Here is a 20,298-nt window from a genome sequence, read left to right as displayed (position 1 = left end):
CCTCTCTCCTCTTTTTTCTTCTTTCATTATTTATTTATTTTTTGGCAGGAGCAGGAAGCTGCGTGCTAATCCCGCCTGCAAAAGCTGGAAGAGAGGGGCGGAATGAAAGAACCAATCATGAGCCAGAGGCAAAAAACAGAGTAACCAATCCTTGGGTTGAAAATGAAGTAGGAGGGAACCTGGGCCAGATAGACACTTGACCTGACAAATGGAAAAAAAGATTGATGTAAGTCCCACCCTTTATAGCTCCTCTAGGACACGATTGTGGAGAATTTGCTGTCATAGCGAGACAACCTCTTCCAGGGGCGGGGCTTAGGAAAGGGGTGGGGTCTTAAAGTGGGCGGGACCTAGACGAAGAAGGCGGACCCCAAATCACCACTGGTCCACTGATCCCCGAGCCGTCTAATATGCCACTTAAGATGTCAAGTGTAGGGGAAAAATAGAGGAAGAAAAAGGGAATGCTGAGCTTCAGAAAGTCAAGGTCCAAGGTCACTCAACAAGAAGACAGTCACAAAAGAAACTCAGTAGACTGACAGTTCATAGTCTACGGCCGGTCCTCTCCATAGTTAATCCTGATCTTGGCAAAAAGAGGAGGAATCGGCCGGGCGCGGTGGCTCCAGGCTGTAATCCCAGCACTTTGGGAGGCCGAGACGGCCGGATCACGAGGTCAGGAGATCGAGACCATCCTGGCTAACACGGTGAAACCCCGTCTCTACTAAAAAAAAAAATACAAAAAACTAGCCGGGCGAGGTGGCGGACGCCTGTAGTCCCAGCTACTCGGGAGGCTGAGGCAGGAGAATGGCGTAAACCCGGGAGGCGGAGCTTGCAGTGAGCTGAGATCCGGCCACTGCACTCCAGCCTGGGCGACAGAGCTAGACTCCGTCTCAAAAAAAAAAAGAGGAGGAATCTCCAGCATTCAGAACTCCACTGTCAACAGATGATAAAGTTGTTAGTGCAAATTAAAACAAAAAAGTAAACTTGACCACAAAAATAATACTTTTCTTCCATCTTTCTTTCTTAACAGGGTCACGTTCTGTCACCCAGGCTAGACTGCAGTGGCACAGTCCTAGCTCATTGCAGCCTCCAACTCCCGGCTCAAGCAATCTTCCCACCTCAGCTTCCCAAGTAGCTGGGATTACAGATGTGCACCACCATATCGGCTGATTCTTTAATTTTTTAGAAACAGGGTCTCAATATGTTGCCCAGGTTGGTCTCAAATTCCTAGGCTCAAGAGATCCTCCCACCTCCCACCTTGGCCTCCCAAAGTGCTAGGATTACAGGCGTGAGTCACCGCCTCCAGCCTCTCCCATATTTTCTATCAAGTAAGTTTCTGTCATTGAAATCTTACTAAAATAGCATCTTTCCTTTACATCACTTGATTTATCTGAATTTACCCTTCTTTTAAAATGTGAAATAATAAGCTTACAGAACCTTATCCCTACTGAAACTGCATAGTGTAGTCAGAAACTTGGAGGTCATCTTCAATCCCTCCTTTGCCTGTCCACATTGTCCCTTCCAATCAATCAATCATCAAGCCTTTTTATTTTTATTTTTTTTGGGGGGGGGACATGGTCTCTGTTGCCCAGGCTGGAGTGCAGTGGCGTGATCACAGCCCACTGCAGCCTCTACCTCTTGGGCTCAAGTGATCCTCCCACCTCAGCCTCCCAAGTAGCTGCAGGCACACACCACCACACCTGGCTAATTTTTGTATTTTTTTGTAGAGATGGGGTTTTGCCATGTTGCCCAAGCTGAATCATCAAGTCTTAAACAATTTTAAATCCCTCTCACTTCTGCTTCTTCCCAGTCACACAGCATTTACCCAAATTTACACCACTAACATCTTCAACCACTTCCCTGCCTACAAGCTAGCTCTCCTTTGATCCATCCCCCTCTGGGGGCATAGTAAATTTTAAAATATACAAATTTGAGACCAGGGGCAGTGGCTCACAACTGTAATACCAACACTTTGTGAGGCCAAGGTAGGTGGATCCCTTGAGCTCAGGAGTTCAAGATCAGTCTGGGCAATGTGGCAAAACCCTGTGTCTACAAAAAATACAAAAATTAGTGGTACACATGTCTCTAGTCCCAGCTACTGAAGAGGCTGAAGTGGGAGGATAGCTTGAGCCAGGGAGGTAGAGGCCACAGTGAGCTGAGATCCCACCACTGCACTCCAGCCTGGGTGACAGTGAGATCCTGTCAAAAAAAAAAAAAAAAAGGCTGGCTGTACCCCTAAATAGCCTGGCATGATCTGGTTTCTGCCTACCTGCCTCAAGGGTCTTATCTCTCTCCTCCACTCTCTACACTTCAGACATTCTGAACTTCCTGCAGCTCCTTGAATACTTTCAAGCCTTCATGCATATCTTCAGCCCAAAACACTTCCCGCCCATCCTTCACTGCTCTAATTCATCCCTCAGGTCTTCATGTAAATTTTACTTTTTTTCCTGGAAAGTTCTAACTCTGTTCTAGAGTATATGTTTCTGTTGTATATCTCCATGACACTGCCTCCCTCATATCTATATTTTAAGTGCTTGTTGAGTTTGACCAGGGACAGAGAGCTTATCTGTCTCACTCAATGTTGTATACCCAGTTCCTTAGGACAGTGGCTGGAAAAAAAAGAAGACACTTGCTACAGATTTGCCTGAATTACTGAGTGCAGAAGTGGGTACAAACCCAAGCTCTGCCATTTACTTACTCTGTAGCTTAGACAACTTAACTTACCTTTCTCAATCTCAGTCGCCTCGACTGAAATAATAATACATGACTCATGAGGTCGATATAAGGGTTAAATGAGGTGATATGTTAAAACATGCTTGGCAAATAGTGAAAATGCAATATAAATTCTCTTCAACACTCACCCTCACATAATATTTGAGATGGTTCCAATTATCCAGTGCACAGCACTCTCCTCCAAAGTGTAGTTCCCTAAAAGCTTCTTAGATGTTCAGCAAATTATCTGGTTTCACCTCAGACCTACTGAATAAGAATTGGGGGAGGAGAGGAGGAATCTGTTTAACAAGCTCTCCAGGTCATTCTTGTAAACACTAGAGCTTAAGAAGGACAGGCCTAGAGTAAAGGAGCTTAGTCTTTGTAAACTTTCTTTTTCAGCGCTTAGTATACTACTATAATAACACATAGAAAGTGCTTGATACATGTGAAATAAATAAATTAATCTAACCCATGAGAAAACAATTGTACATTAAGAGTTATTTATTCCTTCCACAAACATGTATTGAGCACCGATTTTATGTAGGCATGGTGCTAACTTCAACTGTGAGAGAGATAGATGTACAGATGCTCCTGGACTCATGATATGTTTGTGTCCCAGTAAGCCCATTGTATATTGAAAATGCATTTAAGGCCGGGCGCGGTGGCTCAAGCCTGTAATCCCAGCACTTTGGGAGGCCGAGACGGGCGGATCACGAGGTCAGGAGATCGAGACCATCCTGGCTAACACGGTGAAACCCCGTCTCTACTAAAAATACAAAAACTAGCCGGGCGTGGTGGCGGGCGCCTGTAGTCCCAGCTACTCAGGAGGCTGAGGCAGGAGAATGGCGTAAACCCGGGAGGCGGAGCTTGCAGTGAGCTGAGAACCGGCCACTGCACTCCAGTCCGGGCGACAGAGCGAGACTCCCGTCTCAAAAAAAAAAAAAGAAAATGCATTTAATACCCTAACCTACTGAAGATCGTAGCCTAACCTACCTTAATGTGCGCAGAACACTGACATTAGCCTACAGTTCTGCAAGATCATCTAGCATAGTCTATTTTATAATAAAATGTTGAATATCTCATAATTTAGTGAATACTGTAGTGAAAATGAAAGCTGAATGGTTGAGGCCGAGCGCGGTGGCTCAGGCCTGTAATCCCAGTACTTTGCGAGGCCAAAGCAGGCAGATCACAAGATCAAGACCATCCTGGCTAACATGGTGAAACCCTGTCTCTACTAAAAATACAAAAAATTAGCCGGCCTGGGAGGCTGACGCAGGAGAATGGCGTGAACTCAGGAGGCGGAGCTTGCACGTCACTGTACTTCAGCCTGGGCGACAGAGTGAGACTATCTCAAAAAAAAAAAAAAAAAAAAAAAAAAAAAAAAAAAAAAGAAAGAGAAGCAGAGTAGTTGAAGGGGGACTCAAAGTACACTTTCTACTGAATGGGCATCACTTTCAAATCATGGTAAACTAGAAAAACCAAACCATCATAAGTCAGGGATCATCTGTGTTAAAATCTCTGCCCCCAGGAGCTCTAAGTCTCTCTGGGTACAAGAATTTCCAAAATGGTGTGTGCACACCGTGGTGGGGGGTACACAAAGTGACCCACGAGGCTCCTGGAAGAAATTAGTACAACTTCTTCTGTTTCTATTTTTTATTTCATATTTTAAAAATATCCGTTTTGTCAATGTTTTATAATGTACACAATATTACAGAGTAGTACAAATGTATAGCATTTATGAATAAATAAGAATATACAAATTGAGGAGTTGTGCTCAAAAATTTGTCCAAAACATTGGGAAATCATTGGTCTGATGATCATTTAATAATGTTTATGGTTTAGATCAGTGCTGTCCTAGAGAAATATGAGAGCCACATATGAAATTTTGTGTTCTAGTAGTCACACTAAAAAGTTAAAAGAGGCCAGGTGTGATGGCTCACACCTGTAATCCCAGCAATTTGGGAGGCCAAGGTGGGAGGATCACTTTAGCCCAGAAGTTCAAGACCAGCCTGGGCAACATAGTGAAACCCCATCTCTATTGAAAAACAAAAAAAAATTGGCCTGGCGCGGTGGCTCAAGCCTGTAATCCCAGCACTTTGGGAGGCCGAGACGGGCGGATCACGAGGTCAGGAGTTCGAGACCATCCTGGCTAACACGGTGAAACCCCGTCTCTACTAAAAAATACAAAAAAAAAAGCTAGCCGGGCGAGGCGGCGGGCGCCTGTAGTCCCAGCTACTCGGGAGGCTGAGGCAGGAGAATGGCTTAAACCCGGGAGGCGGAGCTTGCAGTGAGCTGAGATCCGGCCACTGCACTCCAGCCTGGGTGGCAGAGCGAGACTCCGTCTCAAAAAAAAAAAAAAAGAAAAACAAAAAAAAATTAACCATGTCATGTGCCTGTAGTCCCTGCAACTCAAGAGGCTGAAGTGGGAGGATCACCTGAACCCAGGGAGGTCGAGGCTGCAGTGAGCCGTGATCATGCCACTGCACTTTAGCCTGAGCAGCAGAGTGAGACCCTATCTCAAAAAAAAAAAAAAAAGGAAAACAAAATTCATTAGCCACATGTGGCTAGTAGCTACTATGTTAGACAGCACAAATCTAGATCATGGGTTTGAATCCTTAATCTGTCCCTTACCAGCTGTGTGACCTTGGGCAAGTTCCTTAAGCTATCTTAGTGTGAATTTTTTTTTTTTTTTGTCTGTGAAATAGAGAGGTTCCCTGACATCTGCAGTTGTGATAATTCAAAGAGACAATCCATGGAAAGCACATAGCCTGGGGCTTGCTGGCAGTAAGTGGGATGGTTATTATTAGTACAGGTATTACAATCCAAGGCAAAGTGTCCCAAGTGTCCAGTGGAGAAATCATTTTGGGCACCACTCAGTTCATGTCCCCAGCATTCCATCCACGTGGAGTGGCTGGCCCCTTAAACACATCATCAGACAGTACAATTTCCGGCCTTTTCCATTTTGTTCCATTTTCAGGAGCTGAGCATGATGAACGAGAAGTCGGAAGTGAGTCAGCAGGATAGCACTTAGAGCCTAAAAAAGCAAGCAGGACATCAGAATGCATAAGCAGGAATATAATGTGCAGGAAGTGGGAGGTGATCTTCCCTTTCTTCCAAGAACTGGCTCACCCCATAAGTTGTCTGCAGAGACTTTGCAGAACCTGGACCAGGCCCAGGAAGATTAAAGGACTACAAAAGGAGCAACTCATATTCAACAGTGCTGGGTGCTCAACACCTGTTATCTCATGTGATCAATCATCAATATATCCCATTTTGCAAATGAAGAAACAGACTCGGGAAGGCAAGGTACCTTACCAAATCTCACACATCTAGTGAGTGACAAAGCTGGGGCTGGCCGGCTTCCCACTGTACCCCACGGCTGGAGGGAAGGGGCAAAGAAGTGATGCTATGGAGTACCAGGAAGGATAGGCAGAGAATGCTTACCCTTTCAAGCCTGGCAGCCAGGGACGCCTCTCACTGGGTGCATGACACTTTTTTTTTTTTTTAACATTTCTTACCCAAAACTGTTAGCAGAAGGCAGTAGGATCACCTCTGACCTTTTAGCACACACATTCCTCTGGGTCACACCCCGTCCATTCTCTGTCTCCATGCTTGGGGCCTGGCTTATCTGTCTACCTCTTCTTCTACTCAAGTCTCAAGTTCTACTCACTTTTAAGGCTTTGCTGTTGGAGCCTCAGATCTTCTTCTTTGTCGTCTTTTTTTTTTTTTTTTTGAGAACCTCAACCTCCCTGGGCTCAGGTGATCCTCCCACCTCAGCCTCCTGAGTCGCTGGGACTACAGGCATGTGCCACCACAGCCGACTAACTTTTTTGTATTTTGTAGAGTTGGGGTTTTGCCTTGTTGCTCATTAGAATCTGCCTGCCTCGGCCTCCTAAAGTGCCAGGATTACAGGCGTGAGCCACTGCACTGGGCTGTAGCCTCAGATCTTTCATGAAGTGTTTTTCTGATACAAGTCAATCTGGATCTCTCTCTCCCCTGAAGAATTTAGACATTCAATGTCTGCAATATTTATTTGAAACATGCACTCTTATGTATATAATCTTATTTATGTGATTCTGTGAAAAACTTTCTAGCTGTCTGACCTTGGGGACTTGACACGCGCTTGTTTCCTCATCTGTACAATGGGCATAATAACACCTATTTTGCAGTTGAAGGTAATATTGAGAAAATTAACTAAGGTCATATATTACTATATGAAATATCTAGCACAATGCCTGACACAGAGTAGCCACTTGGGCTCGGTAGTTCCCTTCCTCACTTTTTTTATTTTTATTTTTAGAGATAGGGTCTCACTATGAGACAGCCCAGGCTGTTCTCAAACTCCTGTGCTGAAGCAATCCTCATGCCTCAGCCTCCCAAAGTCTTGGGATTACAAGCATAAGCCACAACTCCTGGCCTCTTTCCTCACTTTTGTGCATTGCTTACTTGTCATTATTTTCCTGGTATCTCCATTTCCAGTGCTCTTCTGTTTGGGGAGTTGATTGGGGAGATGAGGTGTGATACTTAAATCTTAGTAAATTGTAAAATGCTTCTCCCATCTTCCTTCGTCCATTTTTCTGAGCCCCTACAGGCCCTCCATCAGTCTTGTGACAGGGGATAAAGTCATCAATGCCAAAGTGAAGGTGGAGGCTTGATAAGAGAGAGTAAGAGCAAGGCTACAAACCTCATAGGCATTTGGTATTGCTGAAGGACAACGTGCATGTTCAGGATCAGCTACTGGAAGATATAACAAGAGAAGCCAGACAAGACAGTGGAAGAATCAGTCAGGGAGCCATTAGCAACTACGATAGAGACAGGACATGGCAACAAGCTGGGGACTGGGGGAGGCCAGGCACATCTAAGTTCATGTACCACCTGGTCCTTTTTCCCCCACAGCTGGGCCTCTTCCCATCCTAACAACACAGGCTCTGAGCCCCAGGAGAGTTCCCTTTGCATGTATCTCAGGATGTTGGCCTCATCTTACCCCTCTCCATCTTTCAGTCCCTGGATGGGATATTTCTCCCAGCTCCAAACCACAGGACCAAACCTCAGCCCTGACCCATGTCCTTGGCCATGTGAGTCTGGCAGTGTCCCAAACTTCCTTCTTCCCAGATGAGTGGTGAACATTTTATCTTAAAGTTGGTAAAAAAGAAAGTTTAAAAATAGATTACAAAATTGTTATGCTTAACATTTGTAAGTGCCCTTTATCACTTTGACATCTTAAGCCTTAATAAATGAAAGTATAACTCACATGCATTGGACACATCAGTAAAATGAGGAAGGTTTCATAATGTTATACAGACAATATTCTGTGGATCTATTTTCAGCTTAGAATCCAAATACAACAAGGTATTTTTCATCAAAAGGGCAGCAATGAACCATACACAAAATTACCACCTATCCACCCCAATATACCATGTTACAGAGCTCAGCCTCCAAGGCAGAATAAAGATTGTCCTTGCTGAAAGTCCTCAGAGACAGTGGTCCCAGATTAGACAGACACAGCCTTAAAAAGCTATTGCTAGGGTTATCAGGTGAAACCAAATTATCCAAGACTACAATGAGCATTATTTCGGAAAGACTAAGACAGTTGTGGTTTCCAGACTGCTGCACATTGGAATCACCTGAGCATATTCAAAAAATACTGATGCCTGGTTTCAGTGGTATGCTGGTAAATATTTTAACAATCGGCTGTTTAGAAAGAAAAGAAAGCCCTGATTTATAACCGATATCCATGGCATAAAAACTTCAATCATAGTTAATTTCTTCTTTTTTTTTTTGAGACAGAGTCTTGCTCTGTTGCCCAGGCTGGAGTGCAATAGAACGATCTTGGCTCACTGCAACCTCTGCCTCCTGGGTTCAAGCAATTCTCCTGCCTCAGCCTCCCAAGTAGCTGGGATTACAGGCATGTGCCACCACGCCTGGCTAATTTGTTTGTTTGTTTGTTTGTTTGAAGTAGAGACGGGGTTTCACCCTGTTGGCCAGCCTGGTCTCGAACTCCTGACCTCAGGTGATCCACCCGCCGTGGCCCCCCAAAGTGCTGGGATTACAGGCATGAGCCACCGTGCCCGGCCATGGTTAATTTCAAGCTACTAGTATGACATCACTGAAGACAGAATTGGGAAGAGATGTACACAATAGGTTCTCCAGAGCTAGGTAGCAGCCAGCTTTAGCACACCGCTGCCTGGTCACCTCCTCCCCACTCGACACACAATTTAGTAGGTATGAGGTGTGACGTAGGCATCAGGATTTTGAAAAGCTCCCCAGTAGATTCTAATATGCAGCAAAGTTGGGAAGGACTGGGCTAAGGGGCCTTGTAATAAGGTCCCAGAAGCAAGAAACTGGCCAGTTGATTGCCTTCCAGTGACAGCAGGGTTGTAACGCTTGCCTCCTCAAGTACATTTTCTTCCCTTAGCAAGCCTCCATGGAAAGCTAAATCCTCAGCAGAAGGTTGCTCAGTGGGCTGATCTCAGAGCATGGGGCAGGGGTGGGAGGTCCTGGAGGGGAGGCTGGTGAGAGATCTGAAAAGCTAGGGGCAATGTGTCAATGTAATTGTCCGCTAGAAATTCCTGGGGGTGCTAGAAACACTGATAAATTCCTGCTCCAGGACATTGCTCCAGGGATGTCATTATCCTTCCATTAAAACTGTATTCTGACTGGGTGGTAAGTACCTGATTTGCTTAATTCTTAATCGTTATACCTTCAGCTCTGCTGACTGAGCTCTAGCCGTTTGGGTTGAAGTGTACCTAAGACTTGCAGGGCAGGTAGGGGAAGAATGAATTTTTTCTACAAATGGCTGGTCGGGCCCCACCTCTGGGTTACTGCAGTCCCTCTGCTTATGTCTGTCATAGTACTTGCCACCTGGCCTTGCAGATGTTTACTCGTCTGTTGCCTTTAATGCTCTACAAGCTCCCCAAGGGCAGAGACTGGGCTCCTATTTTGCTAGGCATCCCCAGTGCCCAGTGTTGGTTTAAGCTGATGTAAACTGAGCTCTTCCATCCATTATAAAGTATTTTAAATTTACTTTCAGAAACACAAGGAGGCCAAGTGCAGTGGCCGAGTGCGGTGCTTGTAATCCCAGTACTTTGAGACAGGAGGATTGCTTGAGCCCGGGAGTTTGAGACCAGCCTAGGCAACATGGCAAAACTTTGTCTATACAAATACTAATAAAAACAAAATTAGCTGAGCATGGTGGTGGGCACTTGTAGTCTCAGCTACTCTGGAGGCTGAGGCAAGAGAGTAGCTTGAGCCCAGGAGGTCAACGCTGCAATGAGCTGTGATTGCACCCCTGCACTCCAGCCTGTGTGACAGAGCAAGACCCTGTCTCAATATAAATAAAATAAAATAAAATCACAAGTAATTCATGAATAGATTCTTGGCATTTGCACACACACATGCACATTTTTAAATGTATGGTTCTCAGCTGGGTGCTGTGGCTCGCATCTGTAATCCCAGCACTTTGGGAGGCTGAGGTGGGCAGATTGCTGGAGCTCAGGAATTCTATACCAGCCTGGTCAACATGGTGAAACCCTGTCTCTACAAAAAATACAAAAAATTGCTGGGTGTGGTGGCAAACACCCCTAGTCCCAGCTACTTGGGAGGCTGAGGCACGAGAATCACTCGAACCCAGGAGGCAGAGGTTGCAGTGAGCTGAGATAGTGCCACTGCACTCCAGCCTAGATGACAGAGGAAGACTCTGTCTCAAGAAAAAACGAAGTATGGTTCTATTTTTTGTGTTTTCAAAATATATGCTATTATACTATACATATTGTTCTATAAAATGCTTTTTCACTTAATATATTATGAGGATCTTTTCATAATCTATTTATTAATGTGCTTTGTTCTTTCATAATGCTGAATTTGAAGGGTGACCTTGAGACAGGATTTAAGTGATTTTACTTTATGTGGGAGGTGAGGGTAATGCGGAAGTGAGACAGGGAAGGGAAGGAAGCCAATAACGGGCATTTTTTCAAGCAAGTCATCACTGTACGTAAAACTGGAGCTCAACTCCATGGGGAAACTGGGAGCCAGTGTAGTACACAACCGTCCTAAAGAAAGCTGGAGTGTTTATCTAGTGACTTCCATCTGCCATTGATCGAGGGCTACTTCAGAGGCACATTGACTCAGGATTTTTGGCCTGCCATATGGGCAGAGAGGGCTCTGGTGGCCAGAAAAAGGCTTCAGTCAAGGAGGTGCTTGTGCTATCAATTGGAAGTCAGTTGACACACACAGACATGGTAAGTGCTAGGTCATATGGGTGGAGAACTGATAGGATCTGCTCCAAAACAGATGTGACTTTGTGCCTTCCTTCGTTAAATCCTTTCTCATTTCTCCTTTTTTTTTTTTTTCTCACAAGCAACTCTTCAATAAGTATTCCCATCCATGTTTTCTTATGCACGTGTACAATTTTTTTTTTTTAAGAGATAGCTCTGGCTCTGTGGCCCAGGCAGAGGTGCAGTGGCACTATCCTTGCTCACTGTAGACTCAATTTCCTAGGCTCAAGTAATCCTGCAACCCCAGCCTCCTGAGCAGCTGGGACTTTAGGCACATGCCACCACACCTGGGTAATTTTTTCTTTTTGAGACAGTCTTGCTCTGTTGCCCAGGCTGGAGTGCAGTGGAGCGATCTTGGCTCACTGAACCTCCAACCCCCGGGTTCAAGAGATTCTCCTGCCTCAGCCTCCTGAGTAGCTGGGACTACAGGTGTGCGCCACCATGTCTGGCTAATTTTTTGTATTTTTAGTAGAGACAGTGTTTCACCGTGTTAGCCAGGATGGTCTCGATCTCCTGATCTTGTGGTTCACCCACCTCAGCCTCCCAAAGTGCTGGGATTACAGGCATGAGCCATCACGCTGGGCCCACCCGGGTAATTTAAAAAAATTTTTTGTAGAGACAGAGTCTCACTATGTTGTCCAGGCTGGTCTTGAACTCCTGGGCTCAGGCAGTCCTCCAACCTTGGCCTTCCAAAGTGTTGGGATTATAGGCATGAACCACCATGCCTGGCCCAGTATTTCTTTAGGATACATGCCTACAATGGGTCCATCCATGACACATTATTTCTGTTTAATATTACTCTCCTGGACTGGGAAATGCCTACTGTAACCTCAGAACTCCTGGCTACTAGAGTGTGCATATCCTCTCTTCCTAAAGCCTTCAGTCTTGATTCCTCTCAGGAACCCTTTCAAGATTGAAGATAGGAGAGCATTTAATGACTTTCCTACGGCCCTATGTGAGATTCTCATGGCCTCATTAATTCTCTCCATTGGCTGTCCCTGTGACTTTACTCTTGTCTCCTGCCTTCAAAACCTGTTGTTGATACATTCAGATTTTAAGTAGTACTCTAGTAATAAAAATCAAATCTTGGAGCAATTAGTTTCTTTTATTTGGTCAGACATTTTACCTCTGTTTACCCGCATAGGCCATCATTTCCAAATAAAGAGCACATGTTCACAACCTGAGACTGGGTCTGTGCAATTCTTTCTTTACAGTTGCTAGTACAAGGACACAACTAGGAATTTATTTTTAAAATTTTCAATGCAAAATTTAATTTTTATTTTTAAAATCAACTTTATTGAGCTGTAATTTACATCCAATAAATATTTTAAGTTCCATGAGCTGTGGATTCTTTTTTGTTTGTCTTGTAGATATGAGGTCTCTCTTGCTATGTTACCCGAGCTGATCTCGATTGACCTGGGCTCAATCGATCTTCCGGCTGCAGCCTCCCAAAGAGCTGGGTTTATAGGTGTGAGCCACCACACCAGGCTGGCATTAGTTTTTAAATTTTATTTTCCAGTAGTTCATTGCTGGTATATAGAAATACACTTGAATTTTTTATATTGACTCTTTTTGCAGCCTTGCTAAATCCATTTATTAGTTCTAGTGGCTTGCTTTCTACATTCATGAGGATTCTCTAATCTTATTAATCTATAAATAAAAACAGTTTTATGTCTTCCCTTCCAATATTTAGGCCATTTATTTATTTTTCTTGACTTATTAAACTGTCTAGGACCTCCAATGAATAGCTGAATGAAAGTGATGAGAGCAAAACTTCCTTGCCTTGTCCCCGATCTTAGGAAACAGTCTTCTACCATTCAGTCTTTCAGCATTCAGAATAATGTTATTGGTAGGTTTTTCATAGATGGTATTTATCAGCTTTAAGAAGTCCCCCTTTAGTTTTAATCTGCAAGTACTTTTGGTTCCAGTGGTTTATATTTCATCATGCTAAAAGATGGTGTGACTCTAGGTCTAGGTTCTCTTTTCACTAGTAATATTATACAGAAAGCATGGTTTCAGATTCAAATAGACTTGAACTCTGTCACTTTCCAGCTATGTGATCTTGTTCTAGTTCTCTATCATCTACATCAATTTCCTCACTCATAAAATAAGGATAGCTAGTTTTGAAGGTTATTGTGAATGGTATTTGGTTTGCTTGCATGTGTCTGACACATGATAGACACTCAAAAAATATTCTCTCTCTCCTCTTGCTTTTTTTAGTAATATGCTTTTCACTTTATAATGACATTTATAATGTCTGGACTGGGAACAGTAGCGCATGCCTGTAACCCAAGCACTTTGGAATGCTGAGTGGGAGGATCACTTGAGGCCAGGAGTTTAAGACCAGCCTGGGCAACATAAAGAGACCCTCAACTCTACCAAAAAATAAAACAAAAAAAATAAGCAACGCATGGTGGCATGAACCTGTTGTCCTAGCTACTCAGAAGGCTAAGGTGGGAGGATTACTTAAGCCCAAAAGTTTGAGCTTACAGTGAGCTATGATCATGTCGCTGCTCTCTAGCATGGGCAACAGAGTGAGACCCTGTTTCTCTAAATGATAATAATAATAATAATGTCCGCCCAAATGTTCACAATAGGGCTTTTTAATGTGGGTATTGGTAACATACAAAGGTCAGGATCTCATCTATGAATGACAACTTCTCCATGAGTTGCAGTAACTTGTGGCATCCAATCAGGCACTTCTCTCTGCTAACTGCAGGTTCCATAATTATTCCCAGGTTAAGACTTCCTGGGATTAACATGTTGTTCCAACCACTACTAAAACAAATGTACTGTTCCAAACAATACTTAATTATATCATGTTCACTGCTTTTTTTTTTTTTTTTTTGAGACAGAGTCTCGCTCTGTTGCCCAGGCTGGAGTGTAGTGACACAGTCTCGGCTCACTGCAACCTGCACCTGCCGGGTTCAAGCAATTCTCCTGCCTCAGCCTCCGAAGTAGCTGGGACTACAGGTGCATGCCACCATGGCCGGCTAATTTTTTGTATTTTTAGTAGAGACAGGGTTTCACCATGCTCACCAGGCTGGTCTCGAACTCCTGACCTTGTGATCCTCCCACCTTGGCCTCCCAAAGTGCTGGGATTACAGGCATGAGCCACTGCGCTTGGCCCCCACTGCTTTTAATAGTATATCCAGAAAGAATGATTCACAAGTCTTGGTGCCATCTCAGATGTGCAGAGAACCTTTATTGTTAGTCCATGCTTTATCTTCTTAGGTCTGGAATTCTTTGGCTCTGAACATAGCAGGAGTTAAGGATACCAGGCCAAAAAGTGTAGAAATGATGTTATAATTCCCAGAGCAGTGATTTCAAATGCCAGCCCTAGAGCAAGTGCCTGATGAAGTGTTTTACACAGACCTCGTTAGAACAGGAAATATTAGGATGATTTGTGAGTTCTTCATAAAGCTAAATGTACTGTCCCTTCTACTGAGATTCTATTTCTCCTACCTTCTTGGTGTCAAAATGTCCCTATATTGTTATTTGATGATGATGTTGATGATGATGATGATGATTTACTATCCTTACATGGTATAATAAGTTAGCAAACTTATTTCAGTGTGCTACATACCACCAATTTTTTAAAAGTTACTGACCTGAGTATATAGCAGAGTATATTTTCCAGTACGCCTTGATTTGTGCCGTGGTAACAGATCAACTGTCATCATTATTACTCAGGGCAACTATGGACCTGTTTGGAGTCACTTCAGAATTCTAGCCTTCATCCTACAACCAGGGGTTGTTGGCCCCCATGACAGAGATCTGTAAGGTATTGGGTGCAGAAGGTTCATGCTGCTCCAGTGGATTGAGGTCGGCTTCACCCAACCTGAAAAAAAATAGATAGTTATACACTTTGTGGCTCTAAACATGGGGAAGTTTTGGATATGCTGAAAAATACATAAAAATTGATAAATACCAAGATAAAGGGTGCATATCAACATGTTGACTAGTTTGAGGGAACCCAGGATTTGTGAGAAACCTCATTTAGGGCATAGAGACAGAATCATGAGTGAGAAGAACTTGGCTGAGGCTTAACTACGTAAGTCTCAATTTCATCACCGTTAAGTGGAAATGATCACCCTGTCTTGCCTCTCTGGAGTGTTTGCTTGCAGATTGAACGATAATGGATAGGAGAGTGCTTTGCAAACTACAGCATCCCCAGACAAATTTAAGAAATCACTTTCTTTTACTTTGTTGACAATTTAGAAGGCAATATTTCTAGACACATGACATCACTCCAGGCAATCCCTTCACTGAGAAGAGATGATGAAAATGTACATGGCCTGTAGGCTAAATACTGTCAGAACATGTTATCACCAAATAAATCTGGACAATCCAATTTTTTTTTTTTTTTTTTTGAGACAGGATCTTACTCTGTCACCCAGACTGAAATACAGCAGCGTGATCTTGGCTCACTGCAACCTCTGCCTACCAGGCTCAAGCAATCCTCCTGCCTCAGCCTCCCAAGTAGCTGGGACTACAGGTGTGCGTCACCACGTCTGGCTAATTTTAGTATTTTTAGTAGAGATGGGGTTTCACCATGTTGGCCAGGCTGGTCTTGAGCTCCTGACCTCAGGTGATCTGCCTGCCTCGGCCTCCCAAAGTACTGGGATTACAGGTGTGAGCCACTGCCTCTGGCTCGACAATCCTATTTTTAATGCCATATTCCCAAACCTGGTAACAAGGCAGAGAGCCTCCATTCTGGTGGGCTGCTGGATGCACAGTGGGGTCTGAAGTTCATGAAAGGACAGCCAGGGGCTGTGTCAGTTGCTCATGCCGCCATGTTCTGGGTAAATGTCTCAGATAGCATTTGGGCTGCGTGATATACTGGTGTCAATTCAGAATTGGACTCTAGCACTAGCAATATCTTCAACTGACAGTAAATTATTTTCATTGCCCTAAGGTCCATGTTGTTGGAATGCATTCAGATTACAGACCATTGCTGAGAAGTAACAGTTGTCATTTGTTGAGTACTACCTATGCAGAGGGACAATTTTAAGTGCTTTAATATATTATCTTACTTAATTCTCTTAGCAACCCTATGAGGATGGTACCTTCTTTGCCTTCATTTTTTTTTTTTTTTTTTTTTGAGACAGAGTTTCACTCTTGTTGCCCAGGATAGAGTACAATGGAACAATCTAGCTCACTGCAACCTACACCCCCACCAGGTTCAAGCGATTCTTCTGCCTCAGCCTCCCAAGTAGCTGGGATTACAGGCATGTACCACCACGCCTGGCTAATTTTGTATTTTTAGTAGAGATGGGGTTTCATCATGTTGTTCAGGCTGGTCTTGAACTCCTGACCTCAGGTGATCCACCTGCCTCAGCCTCCCAAACTGCTGGGATTACAGGTGTAAGCCACCGTGCCTGGCCAGTCTTCATTTTTAAGGTAAGGAAACTGAGGCATACAGAACTGAGTACCTTATTCAAGGTCATGATTAACTAGTGGCAGAGATTGAATTGGGCCAAGGCAGCCTCACTCAGGTGTAACCTATATTGCTTTTCTATTTTTATTAGACATGTGCTCTTTTCCAGGCACTGGACTAGTCAACTATAGGGATTGATAAAACAAAATCTATGACCTCAAAAAGCACTCAGTCTAGTGGGGGAGGAGTTACAACACAATGTAGTAAGTACTGCATATTTATCCCTCTGATGCAGATTTATTTTTCTCCAAAGCATCCTTTATTGCCAACTAGCAAACTACATATTTACATCCTTATTTTTTTTTTATTTTCTGTCTTCCTTTACTCAAACTATAAACTCCATGAGGGCAGGGTCTTCATTTTGTTCACTTTATATCCTATTATCTAGAGGTGTGTCTGGCAAGTAAATTTGTAGAAGCTGTGTTCAAGGAACAGGAGTGGAAATTAAATAAAAATGAACAAAAGATGTCACAAAATATTACAGGATTCTTCCTCAGTAATCTGGACTGACCAAATCTTCATGCAATGGAGTATGCTGAAAGCTTCAAGGAGAAGAAAGGTCATCAGCTAGAGCTCGGGCAGTGAAGCTGCCCTTTAGATGTCCTGGAGTTATTTTATTTTATTTTATTTATTTTTTTTTTTTGAGACGGAGTCTTGCTCTGCCGCCCAGGCTGGAGTGCAGTGGCCGGCTCTCAGCTCACTGCAAGCTCCGCCTCCCGGGTTCACGCCATTCTCCTGTCTCAGCCTCCCGAGTAGCTGGGACTACAGGCGCCCGCCTCGTCGCCCGGCTCGTTTTTTGTATTTTTTAGTAGAGACGGGGTTTCACCGTATTAGCCAGGATGGTCTCGATCTCCTGACCTCATGATCCGCCCGTCTCGGCCTCCCAAAGTGCTGGGATTACAGGCTTGAGCCACCGCGCCCGGCCTCCTGGAGTTATTTTAGATGTATGTACCTTTACACTCCAGTCATCCCCCCACCACTGAGGAATTACCACTAAAAGAAAATGTTTGGAGTAGGGAAGACATTTCTCAATATAATAAAAAAATTTGGCCGGGCGCGGTGGCTCAAGCCTGTAATCCCAGCACTTTGGGAGGCCGAGACGGGCGGATCACGAGGTCAGGAGATCGAGACCATCCTGGCGAACACAGTGAAACCCCGTCTCTACTAAAACTACAAAAAAAAACTAGCCGGGCGAGGTGGCGGGCGCCTGTAGTCCCAGCTTCTCGGGAGGCTGAGGCAGGAGAATGGCGTAAACCCGGGAGGCGGAGCTTGCAGTGAGCTGAGATCCGGCCACTGCACTCCAGCCTGGGCGACAGAGCGAGACTCCGTCTCAACAAAAAAAAAAAAAAAAAAAAAAAAAAAAAAAAAAAATTTAGCTTGCAGCAGAAACTGTAAAGAAAAAGATTGCTAGATTTGAAATAAATATTTAAAAGTTACGTGATAAGCAAAAGGCAAATTTAACATTCAGAAATCTTTACTTATAGATAAGAGTTGCTGGGCACCGTGGCTTATGCTTGTAACCCCAGTACTTTGGGAGGCCAAGGTGAGAGGATTGCTTGAGCCTAGCCCTGGTTTGAGACCAGCCTGGACAATAAAGTGAGACCCTGAAAAAAAAAAGCCATGCATAGTGGTGCATACCTGTAGTACCAGCTACTAAGGACACTAAGGCTGGAGGATGGCTTGAGCTCTGGAGTTCAAGGCTGCAGTGAGCTATGATGACATCACTGCACTCCCACCTGGGTGACAAGAGCAAGACCCTGTTTCAAAAAAAAAAAAAAAAAAAGTTTAGTCTTAATTTGTGAATAAATTTTATAAAACAATAACAACAACAAAAATCCAAATAGAAAAAAATGGGCAGGCCGGTGGCGGTGGCTCAAGCCTGTAATCCCAGCACTTTGGGAGGCCGAGACGGGCGGATCACGAGGTCAGGAGATCGAGACCATCCTGGCTAACACGGTGAAACCCCGTCTCTACTAAAAATACAAAAAAACTAGCCGGGCGAGGTGGCGGGCGCCTGTAGTCCCAGCTACTCGGGAGGCTGAGGCAGGAGAATGGCGTAAACCCGGGAGGCGGAGCTTGCAGTGAGCTGAGATCCGGCCACTGCACTTCAGCCTGGGCGACAGAGCGAGACTCCGTCTCAAAAAAAAAAAAAAAACAAACAAAAAACAAAAAGAAACGAAAAAAATGGGCAAAGAACACAAAGGAAAACATTTAAATAGCCAATAAAATTCACCCTAAAAGTTTAGCCATAGTAATGATCAAAGAAATGCAAATTTGAACAATACTTAGATTCCATTTTTTTCTGTATCAGATTGGCCAATGAAAAATACTGTTAAAATCCAGTGTTGATTTTTTTATAGGGAAATTGGCCACTCATTAATATACTGCTGCTGGGACTGTAAATTCTTATAGCCATTTTGGAGAGTGATTTGTTAGTATGTCTTGAAAACATTAAAATACCTTTGACCCAAAAATTCCATATCATGATAAAATAGAAATAAGTGCAGAGATGAATGTTCATAAAATTGAAAGTTTGACCGAATAAAATGGCCAGCAATAGGGGACTGGTTATGTAAATTGAGGAATAACCCCATACCAGAATAATATGCAGCCTTAAAGTGATACAGATTTTAAACTCTGCTTCCAAAGGTTCCACAGAAATCCTATAGAACTCTTCGGAACCCTATGGAACCCTTTTACTAACCTATTGGAAGGTAGTAAAATGTAAATGTGTAGATAGAACTGAGGCTCCCACCTCTTTCCTTAGCCAGAACAGCTCTCTTCCTATCTGTTCTATGTATTGGGGTTTTGAGTCAGAATCCGTTAAAAGGCAGGGGAGGATGTTTCATTAACATTGAAAAAACTAACATTGTTGAGAAATGTGTCTGAAGCTACTAACTGGTCTATTTTAATTTGTTCTGAGACAGGTTCTCACTCTGCTGCCTAGGCTGGTTTTGAACTTCTGGGCTCAAACAGTCCTCTCACCTCAGCTTCCCAAAGTGCTGGGATTATGGGTGTGAGTCACCATGACTGGCCCTAAATGGCCTTTAAATAAATTACTCAATTTTACTGGGCCCTAGTTTCTCTCCTTTTTTTTCTTTTTCACATCTGAGGTAGGAAAACAAGGCTGTCCAGCTCGTGGTGGTCCTGACAATGATCCTTGAGGGGTGGTCTTGGCCTCCAGCCATGGTTCGGGAGAAAAGGGAGCCTCACAGTGTCCTGATCTACAAAAATGAGACAAGCACCTAAGGTCCTTGCCAATAAAAAATTCTAAGAGACTGAACTTTCACTCCAGGTTTCAAGTGTTTGTGCCTGAATTCACACCCATGTCTGCTTCCCTCCCAAAGGTTTCTCCTTGGGATGATGCTGAAGCAGCAAAGCTCCCCAGAGCTGTTATGCAGACCTGGACACCCAGCACTGTGCAGAGGGCAACATCTTGGATATGCCTCTTTAAGGGATGAATAGGCTTGGAGGGAGGTCACATAGATAAGTCCACCCGGGGGCGCTGCATGGGATGACAGATCTGAAATGTGTCATCTCTGCTCTGGCCCCGATCCCTGTACCCTTTTTTATTCATTAGCTTTTTATTTTAGAATGGTTTTAGATTCACAAAAAAGTTGTAAAGACAGTATGGAGTTCCCATATACCCCTTGCAAAATTTCCCCTATTGCTAACATCTTACATTACTAAGGTATTTTTGTCACAACTAAAGAACCAACATTGGTACATTGTTTTATATACATATTCTTTTTCTTTTCAGAAACAGGGTCTTGCTATGTTGCCCAGGATGGGTTCAAACTCCTGGACTCAAGCGATCCTCCTGCCTCAGCCTTCCAAGTAGCTGGTACTACAGGCATGAGCCACTGCACCCTGGTATAT

The 20,298-nt window shown here is 43.9% G+C and overlaps 1 long non-coding RNA gene and 1 other non-coding gene across 2 annotated transcripts; one reads left to right on the top strand and one right to left on the bottom strand.

Annotated features, from left to right (window-relative positions):
• The first annotated feature begins 63 nt into the window (after window positions 1–63).
• LOC117066515 lies at window positions 64–20,227 on the top strand. The gene is made up of 3 exons (XR_004430370.1): window positions 64–226; window positions 5,684–6,012; window positions 20,180–20,227. It is a non-coding gene; the product is annotated as an uncharacterized LOC117066515 (long non-coding RNA).
• LOC117068111 lies at window positions 19,522–19,628 on the bottom strand. Its single transcript, XR_004430973.1, has one exon.
• Window positions 20,228–20,298: the final 71 nt, after the last annotated feature.

Source organism: Trachypithecus francoisi, unplaced genomic scaffold (assembly GCF_009764315.1).
Source record: "Trachypithecus francoisi isolate TF-2019V2 unplaced genomic scaffold, Tfra_2.0 Lachesis_group20, whole genome shotgun sequence".
Lineage (NCBI taxonomy): Eukaryota > Metazoa > Chordata > Mammalia > Primates > Cercopithecidae > Trachypithecus > Trachypithecus francoisi.
Note: the sequence above shows the minus strand (reverse complement) of the source record. Positions and strands in the feature narration are given on the sequence as shown.